At 42.4% G+C, this 13,074-nt stretch overlaps 1 pseudogene; it reads right to left on the bottom strand.

The window, feature by feature from the left end:
• Positions 1 to 538: 538 nt before the first annotated feature.
• LOC117024623 (GTP:AMP phosphotransferase AK3, mitochondrial-like) lies at positions 539 to 12,869 on the bottom strand (annotated as a pseudogene).
• Between the last annotated feature and the right edge of the window lie 205 nt (positions 12,870 to 13,074).

The raw sequence follows: 13,074 nt of genomic DNA, 5'->3' as shown, positions 1-13,074 counted from the left end.
TAGAGTCATTGACTTAGCAAATGCAGTAGGAACTTCACCTTGTAGATTCACCAAGAAATAGTATTGTTTGCAAGAACAAACACTGTAAACAAGCTAAGCAGCCATGCTTGGGGACTGGTTACGTGAAGGAGTCTCCAGTGGGCTATCAGGCAGCCATTCAAAGAACGAGATAGACCTGTTTGCATTGCTATGAAAGAGCATCAGTTTGTATTACTGAGTGAAAATGAGTAAGTTACAAAAGAACATGTGGTTTGATCTCTTTTGTGAAAATGTATATATATTTTCCTAGAAGGAAACAGAAACCTGTTAACCAAAGGGAGAGAGGCTTTTACTAGTCACTGTACATGTTGTTGTATAGACTGAATTGTCTCTCTCCTACCTGTCTTTCTCTGTATTCATAAACAACAATTACTTCCAGTAGCACACATTTGCTGAAAGCCTAATTTTATAAGTTAATAGCATGAAGGGTTTGCCCTCGTTACATTTTCTTCAATACCACTCACTATCTTAATATTTAAGGAACAGTCTGATTTCCAGTCTAATTGAAATGGTTACAATGAAGGTGCTGTCGTCCTTCTCCCATCTCCTTGCCTTCGTCCTCCTCTCCCTCTTCCTCCCCATCTCGTTTCATTCCCACTCCTTCCTCCGGCCTCTCTCCCTTCCATAAATGTGTACTGTTGCTGACTCCAAGAGCGTCGTCTTCCCAGAGCCCATGCAGAAGGTCTGGGCAACCAGAACACAGGACAGAACCTCCCAGGAATGGCCGAACGAGCTAGGGATTCTGCCGCCTTGCTGGTAACAGTGCTGATATTCTGCCTGAAGACACCATCCTAGAAACACTCAGGGCCTCCAAGGGGTTTTCACCAGGTTGTTTGTTTCTTGCAGATGAATGAGGGCGCATGTGCTCTGACAGGACTTGGCATCCGTGTCCGAGAGTTTATTTACTCAGGCTTCAGATGAAGGCAAAGGTTTATTCTGACTCTTTGCTGCAGCATGAGAGCCCTGCTAATGAGAGTGGGATGAGAACACTGCAGGGAGAGAACGCATGGCAGCCATGCGCCCGGAGGCACGTGGCAGAAGAGGTGACATTTGTTTCTAAAGGATCTCAAGGCCTTATGAAGCTCTCAAGAGCAGCTCAATTGGTGCTTCAATTTTAGGACAGTTGTTTCTGTGGGAAGTAACCTTAGTCGTTGGCTGCATACTTCAATGATAAAATCTGAACCTTGGTCACTCCATGGTCCGGAAAGCATTACTGTAGGATGATCAAGAAAACTCATCTAAAGGACGGCAAGTTCAGGGTCGCTTTCAGGGGTGGACTCTTACATAGACTGATATGAGTTGATAAAGTCTGAGAGATAAGGGGAGAAACTTGTGGGAAATATGGGATCAAAGAATTTGTCACGAGACCAGGTGTATTCGTCCCAACCACTTTGGTTGTGAAATACATGCCCAATTTAAACTGGCTTAAAGGAAAATCGGGATTTATTGATCCATGTAACTGGGAAGTGGGCGGGTGATTTCAGGCAGGTAAGTCGAGGGCTTTAAGCAGTAGCTGAGGGACATTCTCACTGCCCCGCTCCCCCAGCCCCGCGTTCCTCAGTATTAGCTTCATTCACTACAAGATGGTACAGATGGTTACCAAGGGCGTCATCTACCAGTCTCGCAACTTCAGGTTCAGGCACCTCACTCTCTGTATTGCCAAGCATGTTGGGGCTGGTTTTCACTGATCTAGTTTGGGACACATGTCCATCTCTGAACCAATCACTACCCCTGTGGTCTTCTAGGCCCATCCCTGGTTCCCAGGCCCGGAGCCAGAGTCATGCCAGATTGGGGGTAAGGGCGTGGGCTGTGAGGGGAGGTTCAAAGGAAAACGAGTGTGTGGTTATTAGGGTCAGGAGTAAATAATCAACAGACAGTGAAATGCCCACCACCCCAATGTAGACTCTCAAGCTTCAAGTTCTCAGGAGCAAATGAAAGGGAGAAGGGAGACTACTAATGTGCCCCTGCAGGATGTCTTCCTTCTTTGAAGTGTTAGAGATTAGAGGCTCCCTGACCATAACCCAAAGGTTGGGGGTTTACTCTAGGGTCTTTGGGTTACCTGTGGTTATCCCTAGTATTGGAGTTGAAACCAGATTGAGACTAGAAAACATATATATGCTCTTAGGTGTATTCCCAAGCCTGGCTAGATTTCTGGTCTGGTTTTCTGGGATGGAAGAGAGGTAAAATAATTCAAAAGTTTTCCTAAGGGCTTTATAACTCCGTCCCCAAACCTAAGGGAGCCAGTGTAATTTAGTTTTATTCCATTATTGCCTCAGTTTTTACAAAATTTCAGAGTAGCCAGTAAATGGCAAGCTGGACCCACACTTGTGCATTCTGGCCCCAAATCAGTAGGGCTTTTCTGTGCTCTGCTACACGTAGATGGTACCATTGGTGCCATCTTCCAAAATGAGATGTTCCAAAAGATAGCTTTGTAAGACTGAGAAATGTTGTCTTTCATAATACACAGATTGAGTGGAGTGTACAGAGACTTGGAAAATGCTGCATCAGAATGCAAATTATATGATCACACCAAGCAAGCAGAGAGAAATACAGCATTGCCAGCCCTTTTCACCGTTCTTGAAAATGAGGACTGTGAACACAAGGAGCTCACCTCAGAAACTGGCAATCGCCAATTCTTTTTCTTACTGGGGAGGGAATATTCTGGAATGCTTCCTACAGGAGAGGTCATCAGGCATAGACCTGTTTCCACATAAACATTAGTAAGGAGGAGTGGCGTAGTTTGGAAATGTGAAGGAAAAAGAGAAAGGAGTCAATCTCGGCCATAGGAAAAGCTCAGGTGATGGCCCATATTCATCTCTGGTCTCAGAAACTGAATGAGAAGTCAGTAGTGGAGAGACAACAGCTCGTGTCCCAGTCAGAGTTCGATTGCCACCTCCAAGCCTGCTAGGAAATTTCCACAGGGCATCCGATCATTGCCAACTCCTTTTATTTAGGAAAGTTCAGAAAGTTCAGGTAAGACATGCTCTTCTCCCTTCTCAGATGAAGAACATGACCCAAAGAGGAAACAAAATCTGGAAATGTCAACAATGGTTACTCAGTTTATCTGCCACACCTACTTCCTCACCTACAACTTCTGGAAAGTGCCATCCTACCCACCATGTGATTAGACCAGGTATGGCCCTTAACCAAGCCAGAAACCACTTAAGTTACACTTCAGGGATTCTGAATTCGGAGACAGATAGAATTTGGCCAATATGGTTAAGGAACATAAGGGAACACATATGTGGAATGTAAGCTAAGGCATTAGGGCACCCGTTTCTGCAAACCAGCCACCCACGACACATATCTGATACACAACATGTTTTGTTTGGCTTGCAGGGTTTTAAATTAGAAATGATTGCCAATACTTAAACACTGGAATAGTGCACAATTTAAAATGGATGAGCTTTCTGAGCAAACTGCATGAAAATTGTGACTGCCAAAAAATGAACATGAGGATAACAGAGAGGCCAGGCCTGAGGTACGTTTGGGACTTCTCAGACTTTTGAAACATAGATCCAAAGACCTCTGGAGCCCACGTGCACATAGGTTCCTATGAGTGTCCATCCAGTAGCACCAATGGGCCTCCTCCAAATTCACCTGCTGCCTGTGGGGTTCTGCTCAGAGCAATAGAAGAACTTTCAGCAAACTTACAGGAGACAAGATGAACGAAGGCTTCTGTTTTATATAAGTGGCCCAGAGTCCCCACCGCTCCCATTTGCTCCCCAGGCCCTGAGCCCAAGGGACATGTGCAATTTTCCATTTATACTCACTGTTTGATGTGTATTTTCCCCCAAAGCCAGTGGAGCCTGGGAACCCTGTACTAAATGAAGGAGCTCAGATCTGGCTATGGAGGACTTCTGAGGGGTCCCAGTTCCTGCTCCTACTGAGGTCTGCTTGTTAACAATTCCTGAATTCCCAAGACATTTTTGTACCTAGTGTGAGCACTCTCCCTTCTCCCTGCTACCCCCACACAATACACAATTTATTTGAGCATCTGAGAATGGCAGCCAAAGGAGCTCTCACTGAAACAACCTCTGAGAATTAACTGAGCAGAAGACAGGTGCCACGGAGAAGAAAACATGACTGTGTGGCTTTATCTCCATGACATCCACTGGAGCCGTTGGCCCCTTTAAGAAGGCTCTGCATGCACCTACTTGGTGGCCTGCGAACCCCTGTTGATGTGGACCTTTTCAGGCTTCTTCCCACCCACAGCATCTGGGCATAGCTAACTATGTCATAGAAGACATCAAGCTATAAATGCCTCGACTTCCCCCCCCCCCACATTCTTGCACAAGTTGTCAACTTGTATGTTTGGGAGATATGTTTACATGTTTGTTTTTTTGCTGAATGTTAGTAATCTCGGTCACTGGGTCTGTTTATGGATATGCATATATTAGAGAGAGAGAGAGAGGGAGAGAGGGAGGGAGAGAGGAAAGGGTCCTCACTGTCAGCACTCAGAGACCTGAGTGTTTTCGGGCTCTTGCCCAAGGAAGTGGGTGAGCAGCTTGTTAAAGCCGTGGTACAGTACTTTGCTCTCTTTTGTGAGTCAGAATCATGTGCTATCTAAAATAGGTGGTGAGTGTGGGCAGGGCAATCCAAACATGAGAGCAATTCATCAAGTTTCTTCCCAGAGAGACGGTGACCCCTCATCCAAAGCCTCAGCGAGGCTGCATTTGGCGGTTGTAAGGGTCAGAATGAGCACACAAACCCATTGAGCTGACTGGTTCAGCAGGGCCTTGGAGACCCACACATCTGCTGCGTGCTGTGTCTTTAGGGAGGTGGGAGCAAGTGGAATTTACCAGGTGTCTGAATACTGAGCAGACACATACTTGTGGCTGGGCTTCCCTAATACACTGCGCAGAGCATCTAGATTCCTAAAATTGCACAAGCGCACTATTGCAGCTCAAGACTGAGGCACATTTGAGGTTTTTACACTTCTAGAGCATGTACTTGGAGGTGAATCACCCTCTCCCCACCACACACACTTGTGTGAACATACAGCTCATGTTGATTGGAGGACCAATGGCTAAGCTCTAAATCTACCCCGGGCCTGTGATGCTCACTTAGCTGTTCAGCTTTAGGTCATGGAAAGAGTAATCACACGACTGTTAGCGAACGCATGTGAGAGGTGACGAAAGAAGGCTTCTGACTTGAAAAGGCCATGTGGTGATGAGCAAACTTCAGGCGATCCGCAGCTGTAATGCTTCAGAGTACAGAATAGACGTCCTTTCCTGGAAGCGGCAGCGGCCGTACAAGCAGAAGTAGTTGTTAAAAGTATTGCAAAATTCCAGTGCAACAAATGCTGAGTAATTTCCAAGGATTACATGTGGCAAATGACTGTTAAGAAAACTTTTAGAGATTGCTCTGTAGGGGGTGAGGAGAAAGGTTTGCTGTATTAAGAAACATTTGATTACCATCTAGCCTTGCTGTGCCCTTTTATATCCCTCAGTTTTATCTTAGAATGAGCATTAGCTACTTACAAGACGCCCTTTTATATCCACTTATAAGACAGGGGGCATTGTAACAGTGGCACTATATCTTCTATTTTGAAATTTGGACCTCTGGTATAATCCAATTTAACAAGTGTAATTTGGCTTGGGACTTTTTCAAAGTTTTTTTTCTTTCTCTTCCTCGCCAAACCTTAATGATTCTGTTTACTATATATTTACAATGCATACCAGTTTCAATGGTCCTATTTACTTCTGCCTTGCATGCCTGGCCTGAGACTTGGGAGAGGTTTTTGCATCTGTATGTGATCCACTCCTGGCTCCAACTTAAATTTACATAACATATGCAAAGGTCGTGATAACTAGTTTAACTGCACCTTCCCCCATCCCAATGGACAAAGTCTAGCACAATAGAAGAGTCCTTTATAGGCTGAAGCAATTTACATCCTGGTGAGAAAATACAAAACTTCAGGTGAAACAAAGACTTGAGACAGTAGTAGTCTCCGGCAGACTCTGCCCAGCTGACCCTCTTTGATAAATCTTTCTTCTGTATTTCTACCTGCCTCGTGAATTCTTTCACAACCCACTAGCAAGCAGCCATGACAGCCACTGTGCTGAATCTTTTGAGATGATTCTAAGCCTTATTGTTAACTGTGAAATAGAAGAATGTGTCCCCCTTTTAGTGACTGTCATTAGAAGAGAAAGGACCTGTGGGCAGTAAGAGGATTCTTTTTTACTTTCTTGAAACCACAAGTCATGTTTTAAGGCAAGCTCTTCTTAAGGCAAAGAAAATATCAAATAGTGACGTAGGTGATGTTGGATCTGCCAGCAGTTTCTGAGAGCAGGCTGGGATAGTGTCTCCTAAAGCCGAAGAATGGAAATACGGACCACGGAGAGGCAGAAAGTTTTAAAAAGAGGATAGTTTATCAGAGGCAGGAGAAGAGATTGTAGCTCCCAAACGGGACGGGATCCCGAATGAGGGTGCCCCATGACTGAGGCAAAAGCTCTTACTTTTATACCTTCCCTTGCCTGCTTGGGGAAGGGGAGCTGTTTGGAGAAGGGAACTTGTTTGAAGAAGGAAGCTGGCGCCTTCTAATGAAATTCGTCTACCAGGTTTGTTCTGCTTGCCCATCCTAATGAAATTAGTAAAATAACCCACTCTTATCTATCAGATCTGCTCCATTTATCAGGCCAAAATGAATTTTATGATTAACCTCAAGGCCTTGTTACGTTATGTCCTAGAGCAAAGGAGTGATTTCAAAACCTGAAGTTTTAGGATATGACTGTCTTTGTTTATTCCACCAGGGACCTCCCTGTCTACCTAGGGACATGCTAACTATCCTGTATCAATAGGACATCCAACAGGAGACCAGAAGCATAAAACCTTCCAAATAGAAGGACAGTGTCCCTGAAAAAGACTTGAATTGTTCTTATGTGTTGCTGCTTTTTCTTTTGTTAGAGTTTTTTGTTAGCTTTTCTGTTTTCAGAACTTGACATTTCCCCTCCTCTGGTGCCCACAAATGCAAAAGCAGCATTGGCCAGCACTTGGCATTTCTTTGGGACTGACCAGTCATTACAGCTTCCTGGGAAGAGTTCAGGTCCTGAGGATCCCTGCATACTTCATTTGTGAGGACATTTTAAGTGACAAGAGAGCTGCTAGCACACATGATAAAAATAATTTAATTGAAAACTTTGCTGTCAGACTGTAGTTGTTATAGCCTGCATCTTACCTTGTTGTCACTTGCAAAGGCTAACCTTGAGCCCAAGCTCCATATAAATACATAAATATCATCTAATTGCTTTATTGCTTAAATTTGCTTACTTTTGAGAGCAATGTCATGGAGACTTAAGAAAAGGAAGAGTCTAGGATTGTTAAACTTGCTAAAAATTTTCACCGATTCTCAGATAATTTCTGAAATGACCACATTTGGAGACATATCCTATGCAACATTTCCTACTGATTAAAGCTCCATGAAATGGCTATTCCAAATGGTAATGACTCCAGGAAGTGGACCCTATTCTTGTTAGATAAAAACCCCATTAAGACTTCATTTGCTTCAAAGTAATTTACCTCTTTACTTACCTTAGTTAATGGGGCTTATCAATGTCCCAGTGCTCAAGGAATATATTAGGAATTATTTTTAATTTTTTTATAAAGAGAAATAAAAACATCGAGAAGGCAGAACACATTCCCTCTGAGTGTGGGTCTGTTCCTTTTTCTCCTATCAGAATTCCATCAATTCTCTTGCTAATATTTTCTAATTTCTTTCTTAGTTCTAAAGATTTTCTTCTAATTTAATCCACCCTCAAATCCCATGTCCTGCCAAATAACCAATTTCCTATGCTCTTCCCAGAGTCTTTCCAGTCAACATCTAACCTCACATCCTCCTTGTTTCTTCTACTTTATGACTTCTTCCCTTCCCCATAGAATCATAATTGGGTGAGTGTCTGCCATGCATGCAACACTAGATCAATGGATATCTAATAATTCCCAAAGCCTTACAGTTTAACAGCAGCCAAATTCTGTATCCATGTGGCCCGATGTCCTCTTCATTCAACACACCATTCTGATGACCTATAGACAATCCTAGCCCCTTTGTTGTCCTTCACCATCACCATCGTCAATTTTGAATATTTTTTCCACCACCCCATCCCCTGACACACACATACTGCCTGCACCCTATTCACACTCAATATTCATTCTGCTTACCTGGTGTTTTCCTCCCCCTTGCTGGAGAAGGCTTTGTTATGAAGTTGTCTAGATGGTCAACCACCAAAAGTATCCAAGGACCTCACAAGTCCATGGGCCTGGACCTAGACTGTAGGCCTAATTGGAGAATAAGGACAGCCCACAATTGTACATAGACGTGTTCCCATTTTAGCTTATGTAAGTTACTAACATAAAATGTAGCTGTTTTCTAGAGAAATGTGTTGTGTTTTGGGTCACCTCATCTTCCATATCCATTTAACTGGATTATTTCAGATTTTCAATTAGGACCAAACAAGAGCTATTGAAGACTAGAAAGCATAAAGCAAATATGTCATGATCTCACTGCAAGTTGGTTTCTCAACCTGCACACTTGAAATTGAGCATCATTAACTGAGTTTAAATAGAGTTATCAGAGATATCAGAGAACTTGAATAACCAGCCACAAAGGAAAAGGTGTTGAAACAAGCTTCCAACTATCAGGAACTCAAGTGACATTTGATGTGGCATTTGGTGAGCAACACAGATTAAATGACAAATGTTAGTTAAACATGGTGACAACTAGTGATAAAATAATGATAAACTATACATTGCTTAAATATCCATGTGTGGGAGAAAAAATGTGACAAGGAAGGTAGAGCCTTTTGTGATGAAACTTCCAGCTGTTGAGACTGCCAGGTGGTTGTGAGCTTCTGCTGAACATTGTTTTGAAGGCTGGTCTTCTCAGACGTAATCATCTCTGTTACTTTAGGATATGGTTTACAAAAGCTGGGGAGTTTTTATAATACAATAAGCATAGCAGTAATCATGGCCTCACCCCTGATAGCTAAAACAAAATATCTGGGGTATTAGTATGCTATCTTAAAGCTCCCCCAGTTGATTCTAATGTGCAGCCAGAGTTGAAAGCCACAGTTCTAAGAGGTTTGATGACTTCATAATTTGAGGGCAGACAAGGAAAGCTGGTTCCATTTCAAGGTGGTGGACTAAGTATATCCTACATCTTCTTCATTTGTGCAGCAAGGGTCTTATTTAAATGGTGATCCTAAATAAGATGTGAAACTTTCAGTGAACCAGAAACCAGGATAAATTCCTAAGTATGGGATGTAGACGGGATTGATGCACAAACAGAAAGTCCAATCTAAAATGTTCACAGAAGACTTGCCAAAAAGGTGAAGGGAGCACCGAGACTGCTCCATCTGCTGTGGCAGACGGCAGAAGCAGGAGAGTGTCAAGGACAATCCACATGTAGGTCCTTGGGACACTGCTGCAAGAGGGCCAGAGATCCTTCACTGATGCCCTTCCATCTGCCCTTGAGCCAAATAGCAGTGACAGTGTTGGCCTCCAGGTGGGACTCGTGTTGGGCCAGGGAGCCCAAATTAGACAGGCATAGACTCATCATGAGGCTGGCCATTGCCAGAGGAATGGGGTACCAGACCTGGTACCTCAGAAATCTCACCTAGTGACTTATCCTTCTGCACTGTCCCTGAAAATAGATAGGCCAGAGGACAATTCAGATCAGCACTGTCCCCAAGCAGATGACACCCACTGACAGCAATGTAGTCTAATGGAGACTCAACCATACAGAAGATTACAGAGTCAAGATCACCAGACATTCGAGGAATGCCAACACTACAAAAAAAAATGACGAACTCAACACAATGGAAGAACAAACACCCAAGCAAGATAAATAATAGAGCAAGCAAAGCAGGAATTAAGAATATGGGTAGGTAAATATTTCTGATAGATGTGTGAGGATATAGCAGTCACAAACAAATCAACTAGGTGTCATGGAGATTAATATTTGATCCTTATAACAAAACACTGAATACACAGATGAAACTCCTTTTTTTCCTGAAATTTTATTATAATAAAGACAAATGTATGCCGTATCACCTACTGTCTAGTGACAGTTCATAAATTTAGTAGTTCATTTTTTTGGAAAGCACATAATAATATTAGAATAAGAGATTATAGAAAGTATTTTGAAGACTGAAATGTTTTCTGTATCCTTTTAAGAAGACTTGGTCCATTTTGAAAAATCGACAGTAAATGAAAAATAAAATCAAAAGAAAGAAAAATAAATTTTTTCCTCCAAATACATTTAAAAAAACACCACACTTGTTGTATTTGTATTTTAAGTGCATGAAGTAAAATGGGCCAAATTTTCAAAGGCAGTTAATTCATTTGATTTAGCACCAAGTCAAATAGGAGTAAGTATACCATTTAAGATATAGTCAGGTTTTTCCTCCACCCCTCATAATGCCCCACTTCTCCTAACGGGCCACAATACATAACCATGCATCCTCCTAACCCCACTAAGGAATCTAAAAATGGTTGCTCAGATTATACACCTGGCAGGATTTTTTCCTCTTAAGATGAGATATCAGTGAATGCTAGCAGGTATCAACTTCTTTGATCAGGAATAAAGAACTCTACCTTCAGCAAACTCAATTACTTTACTGGTCCTTTTTTAACTTGTCATATAAAGCATTTTTATTGCTATACCTATTTACTAATTGTGACTTTTTTTTGGTCAAGGAAAATTTCCCCCAGGCATACCTAATCTATTTCTATTTCCTAATGACAAAGTATACGTATTTTACATAGTCTCAAAAGTTTTTTTATTCATTCTTCTTTTTTTAATACTTTAATTTGTTACTCATCAAGGTATACCATACATTGGATCAAAAAGAGAACTGGCAAGTATTAATAGATCCTAAAGCACACATTTCTTAATCTGAGTAACATCTGAGAACATAAGACTTCGATTACATTTTCCATTAAAGAAAATTCATTCAGCTTTGGTGCTTATCCAAGAATTTATAATGTTAATTTCTAACATAACAGCACATGTATTTTCAAAAGAAAGTCCTATTAAAGTATTTTCCTACATGCTATTTGATACATTTTTATAGCAAATTGAAAACTTAAGTAAACTAAAGGTATGTTTAACAACAAAACAAATATAGCTTATTCAGCCACCTTATAGGTTTCTTAGTTTAAAAGCAACAGTAAATTTGCATTCTGTAATGGATCTGTAAATCCAGATATTTTTATCTGGAATCTTATATACAATAGCATGTCACAAAACCATGTCCCATGTGCTAGAATTTTTGTTTTTTTGCATCTGGCTACACAAAAGCCTCTGATGAGATACTTTCTCCAAATTAGCATAATGTAATTGTTTTCACTTTTCCAGAAAAATATGGAAACCTTATCAACTACTTATTTTTTTTTTTCAAGATTTTATTGGTGAAGGGGAACAGGACTTTATTGGGGAACAGTGTGTTTTCCCCAGGACCCATCAGCTCCAAGTTCAAGTTAAGTTGTTGTCTTTTCAATCTTAGTTGCAGGGGGCACAGCCCACCATCCCTTGCAGGAGTGGAACTAGCAGTCTTGTGGTTGAGAGCACCCGCTCTAACCAACTGAGCCAGCTGACCGCCAGGGAGCTCAGGGGCAGCTCAGTGGCAGCTCATTGTCTTCAATCTAGTTGCAGAGGGTGCAGCTCGCAGGCCCATGTGGGAATCGAACCGGCAACCTTGTTGCCCAGAGCTCACGCTGTAACCAACTAAGCCACCCATCCGCCCTCAAACACTTATTCTTACTGAACAAAAGTTAGATTACTACCAATTGCTCTTTTAATTTTGCTCTAAAAGAATTTTTAAAGCTTAGACATCTCTGATATTTTTGAATTACACACCCATAGACGATAGCTGGATGAAACACACTAGATAGTTTCAAAAGATAAATCTTAGTATCTGACTCATTTGGCATATCCTTACTATGTGAATAGACTCTGTAGGAATGAAACTAATATGATTTTCAAAGAATTCATACATAGTGGAGTCTTAGAACGACAAACTTCTAAACGAAAGAAGGTAGAGATTCTCATCTTGGTAATCACGAGCATTTTTTTTCCTCTCATGGGTAACTGATGCTCCTGGTGTATTTGTGGAAATTTTGTTTGCAGGAAAGCATGTGTATGGGGCCAGAGCGTGTTAGTTTCTGTTCTGAAGATTATTTCCAACACGCCTCTTTTCTGGTAATATTCCAGGACCCGTTGTTTTTTGTCTTCCTAAGCCTTCAGTCTTTTGATAAGTGTCTCTGGTCTATCACCCTCACGCTTAATGAGAAGCTCTGCAGTCAGATCATCATCCAACCCGACGTGTTTGGGAGGGTTGAATTGGAGGTTTTCGATGCACCAGCTGGATGAACCCAACAAACAGCGGGGCGTTGCATGAGGAGCTCCGAGGGCACGTTCAAGTTCATCACCAGGTTTATCTGATAAACTTCAGGGCTTCGGCTTGTGGGAGTGTCCTACGGAAACAACACAACAGCCAGCAATCCTGGCTGAGATTTTTCAGCTCCTGAATGGTCAGCTGAGACCTGATGTCATCCGGAGGAGCTTCCCCAGGTCCCTGAAAGCCTAGGCCAGCACACCAATTTCTGTGCCCCTCAGCATGTTGTCTTGGAGCAGGTCCCCACTGGAGAACTTCTTCAGCTTGAAGTGTTTGACGATGAGCAACAACAGGATGTGCTTACCGGGCGGGGGTGCCAATGATCACCGAGCGCAGAAGCTGCGTAGGCGCCCCCGTGGTTGCCCAGCCAGGCCCGGGCTGCAGGACCGACCGCTGAGCTGCAGACTGGCCTGCCCGGGGTAGCACCGCAAGCATGCGTGCTCAGAAGGAGTGACCTGCAGTGGAAAAGGATATTTTAAAGTGGACACTACCAAAGAGTAAATTTGTAAATTGAAATACTGAGCCAAGGAATTCTCCCACGATGCAGAATAGAGAGCAGAAGAGATGGTAAGTAGGAAAGGAAAATTAAGAAACGAAGTGTAGATTCAAAAGTTCCATCATTCACATGTAGAAAATGGAG

Source organism: Rhinolophus ferrumequinum, chromosome 7 (assembly GCF_004115265.2).
Source record: "Rhinolophus ferrumequinum isolate MPI-CBG mRhiFer1 chromosome 7, mRhiFer1_v1.p, whole genome shotgun sequence".
Lineage (NCBI taxonomy): Eukaryota > Metazoa > Chordata > Mammalia > Chiroptera > Rhinolophidae > Rhinolophus > Rhinolophus ferrumequinum.
Note: the sequence above shows the minus strand (reverse complement) of the source record. Positions and strands in the feature narration are given on the sequence as shown.